The sequence below is a fragment of the Nicotiana attenuata genome, unplaced genomic scaffold, assembly GCF_001879085.1.
Source record: "Nicotiana attenuata strain UT unplaced genomic scaffold, NIATTr2, whole genome shotgun sequence".
Lineage (NCBI taxonomy): Eukaryota > Viridiplantae > Streptophyta > Magnoliopsida > Solanales > Solanaceae > Nicotiana > Nicotiana attenuata.
Window position 1 is genome coordinate 65,626 of NW_017672424.1, and position 4,508 is coordinate 70,133.

A 4,508-nucleotide genomic window follows, 5' to 3' on the forward strand; every position below is an offset into this window, starting at 1 on the left:
AGGTGGGCTGGTAATGGCTTTAGTTCCAGCTTAGGTGGTTCTTCAATGGGTGGTTTTGCTGGAGGGGTCTCTCTCTTTTCTAAGTGTAAAGGCTCAAACTCTAAATTTCTGTCCCAGAACCCTTTACCTTCCAATGCCAACACCCATTCCGCCAAATCCTCACCATTCACTTCATCAAAATTTGTCAAGCATGCAGTAAGGGGATCTTCAACCGTCAACGCCTCATCATCAGACTCTACAATTACATCCACTGCATCAATAAGAGAACAATTTGCGAACTCACTTGGTCGCCTCATCGATTTTTGCAAATTGAATATAATTTCTTCATCATTGAGCCTCATCTTGAGCTCCCCAGTCTCGCAATCAATCAAGGCTCTCCCCGTGGCCAAGAATGGTCGTCCTAAGATTATAGGAATTTCTTCATCCACTTTGCAATCCAAGATTACAAAATCTGCAGGGAACACGAATTTCCCTACCTGAATAAGCACATCATCAAGGATCCCAAATGGACGCTTCACCGTCCTGTCGGCCAGCTGCAATAACATAGAGGTGGGTCTAGCTCTCCCAATGCCCAACCTCCTATAAATAACCAGGGGCATAAGATTAATGCTGGCCCCTAAATCACAGAGTGCCTTAGCAAATGCAAAGTTCCCAATAGTGCATGGAATTGTAAAACTACCTAGATCAGATAGCTTTTCAGCAACAAGTCTAGATACCACTGCACTACAGGTTTGAGTAAGTGTCACTGTGGACAAGTCTTGAAAGTCAAACTTCCGAGACATCAAGTCCTTCATCATTTTAGCGTATCCCGGCATCTCCTTTAAAGCTTCAATCAATGGAATGTTTACCTGGATTTGTTTTAGCATCTCCAAGAACTTTTTATACTGCTCTTCCTTTTGATGCTTGGCCAACCTTTGTGGAAATGGTGTAGGAGATCTTTTCTTCCCAATCACTTGAGATTTCTCTTTCTCAGCTACTGTTTCAATCTCTTGCTGCATATTCTTTTCTTCAGGTGCGGGTTGGACTGTTACCTCTGTCAATCCCGTAGACTCATCCAGCTCAATGGGTACTGGAATGAGTGTCTCAGCCTGTATGTTTTCTCGAGCTCTCTCTTGCTCAATATCTAGATCCCTACCATTCCGTAGACTCACCGCCATCAGCTGCTTTGGGCCCTGATCTTTTGGATTGATTTGGGTATCTGCAGGTAATGTCCCTTGAGGATGATTGTTGAGTGACATTGAAATCTGGCCCACTTGTACCTCAATATTTTTGATAGCTGCATCATGTGCATCCACCCTTTCATTTATCTTAGCGTTGGACCCAATAACCTGCTGCATCATTGCTTCAAGTCTTGCAAACCCGTCTTCCTGTCTTCCACCCTACTGTTGCTGAGGTGGGTGGTACCCTTGCTGCTGATTGTTGTACCCCTGTGGTCTAGGATACGGTGCCATGTTGTTGGGGGGTCTCATGCCTCCCATGTTTCCGGCGTTATACTGTGGCGGAGGTGGCCTGTACTGCTGCTGAGTCTGCTGACCCCAGTTCTGATTACCTTGCCTCTGACCCCCATAGTTAGCCACATAGTTCATATCTTCGGGGTGCTGATGATGATGGTCATACTCTGTATTCCAAGGATTACCAATTGGCTAGCTAATGCAAGATGTGCATAAGCCCCCATTGGTAATATCTACTATATGTACCTGCTGTTTCTGCCCTGATTCCTCCACCTTTTTGGTGAGGATGCTCATTTGTGTCAAGAGAGTCGCCATATTTTCAGCCATTGTATTCGAAGGATCAAGAGGCACTGAGTGCACCACTGGAGTGATAGGTGCGTTCCTAGTTGTCCAACCCGAATTCTGTGCCATCTTGTCGAGCAAAATTCTGACCTTCTCTCCAAGTCTTGCTCAAGAATGCCCCACCAGCAGAGGCATCAACGATATTCTTCATGCTGTCTGATAGTCCCATGTAAAACCGTTGTCCCAACATCTGTTCTGGAACGCCATGGTGGGGACACATAACCAACATTCCCTTAAACCTGCCCCATGTCTCGTGTAGTGTCTCCATTGGTTTCTGTTTGAAACTCACAATCTCGTCAATTTGTTGAGCAGTTTTGTTGGGCGGATGGAACTTGTTGTGAAATTTCTTGACTAACTCATCCCAAGTTTCTATAGAGTTTATGGGGAGCGAGTTTAGCCAAACCTGAGCAGCTCCTGTCACCGAGAATGGAAACAATAATAGCATGATTTCTTTCGGAGTCACGTTGGGTTGCCTTTGAGTTTTGCATATAGACAGGAAGTTCTTCAAGTGCTGCTGAGGATCTTCTGTTTGTGTTCCAGAAAAAAGTCCCTTGTTCTGCAACAAGTGTAGCATGTTATTTGTGATCTGGAACGATTCAGCTTGTATTGCGGGCACAACAATGGCAGTGGCTAGATTGTCAGCTGCGGGTTGTGCCCAGTCATATAGTGCACCCTCAGGCACGGGAGGTGCCAATTGCTCATTCCTGACGTTTCCGTTGGGGTCGTTTATGTCGCCCATGTCAATTTCGAATTTGTGTGTTTGTTGGGGTTGTTGAAGTCTTTTGTTGGCACGATTCAATGCCCGGAATGTTTTCTCGGGGGTCTGAGAGTCCTTCAAGTAGTTCTCCAGTCCTCGTAGAATTTCTAGGCATACACCTGTGCACCCAGATCAACAACCGTCAAATTTTCAATGAAAAAGTTGGTAGAGAGAAAACTGACTACAATAAGAATCTTTGTATTTCTGTCAATGGCAATTGATAATTCCGTTAACTCCCCGGCAACGACGCCAAAATTTGATCACGCCCAACTATGCCTTATAAAAAGGACTCTGCGGACGTTGCAAATATAACTCGAGTATTACGCCTAGGGTCGAATCCACAGAGTTAACCTATCAACCACTATCTTCAGACCCACTAATTCTTCAGAACCAGCTTCCCAAATATTCAAATCTCAGTTGAATGTTCTTTAACAACTACGCTTGCAAGTAACTAAATAGCTGTAAACTAAACTAATACGGTTGTAAACAATTATAAGAAAAAGCTAAGGCAATGATTTCCCCTATTGATGGAATCCCTTCTGTTTATGCTCATACAAATTTACCAACACATCTCTATCAATCATGAACGCTAATCTTACCGTAAATCTCTCCCGAGTAATCACAGTAATTTACTATTGCACTCTCCCGAGATACACTAGCTTACTTTATTTAGCACGATTCACTTTAGATTACACCCAAGGCTTCGTTATCCCTAATCCCGCCTTTAAACCCGCAATTATAGATTCCTCTACTAATCTAGGAGTGGTGTTGTTCAACAATACCCTAAATATGCACTCTTTTCCAAGTTATGCACACTAAATAGGCACAGCTAATTGAGGATCCTGTCAATTAACTACAACAAACACGAAGTTGAACAAATAGAGATTAAACTAGCAATTTGTATTCACATAAACAAGAAGTTCATCACCCAATAGGTTCCATCAAAACCTTAGACAAGGAATTTAGCTACTCATGGCTATGAGAAAATAAACTAAGATTGAATTCATCATAAAAATCAAAAGTAAAGGAGAAAGATGTTTTGAGTATTCTCTCACAATGTTTTTCCTTGCTAAGAAACCTTAAAAATCAATACATCCTCTCTTGGGCGAAGTCTAATGTTTTAAATAGGGTTTAGGTCTAAAAATCCCGTGTTTTACACTTTAGTCCCTGAAGTTTTCTGCGTTCGCCGCGGTTCTGCCGCGGTCGCGGTCAAACCGCGGCCAAAAGCCTTCCCAGAATCTGAATTTATCCGCAGCTATCTTCCACCGCGGTCAAACCAGTTCTCTGAATCTTCAGGCGTGTTTTGCGTGGTGTACTTGGGGAATTTCACAGTTGGCCTCTTTTTCTTCAATTTTGACTCCAAAACTGCTCCTTAGCCTTCCTTATACATATATCACCTGCCAATCATGAAAAACACTAATAAGAGCATTTTGTTATCACTTTTAGCATTAAAACTACACAAGAAGGTGATTATTTAAGGTGTGATTATAGTCAAATTCACCCATTATCATTATGCTTTATGTTATTGGATTTATTGAGCTGTTTGACTTTCACATTAATACCTCTAGACTTTCCATCCAACTCTATTACCATTAAAGGGGTGTTGTAGAACTGTTTTTTTTTTATTTGAGTAAAATTAAAGTAAAAACAAAAAATTATAAGTCTACTGGTGACTAATCTAAAAGGCAAAATAGGTTACTATTTGACACTAGAAATTTCGCAGCTAAAGTTAGGTTTGGAGGGGATTAAGACGTAGCAAGCAAAGGATTGCTGCTAATAGAGGTAGACCCAGAATTTTTACATGATGGGGCACATTATTCTACTCAATCAGTGCCTCCTAAAAGTATTTAGTGTTCAAGGTGCCAACTACTTCAAATTAACCATTTTCAAAGTATATATATATATATATATATATATATATATATATATATATATATATATATATATATATATATATA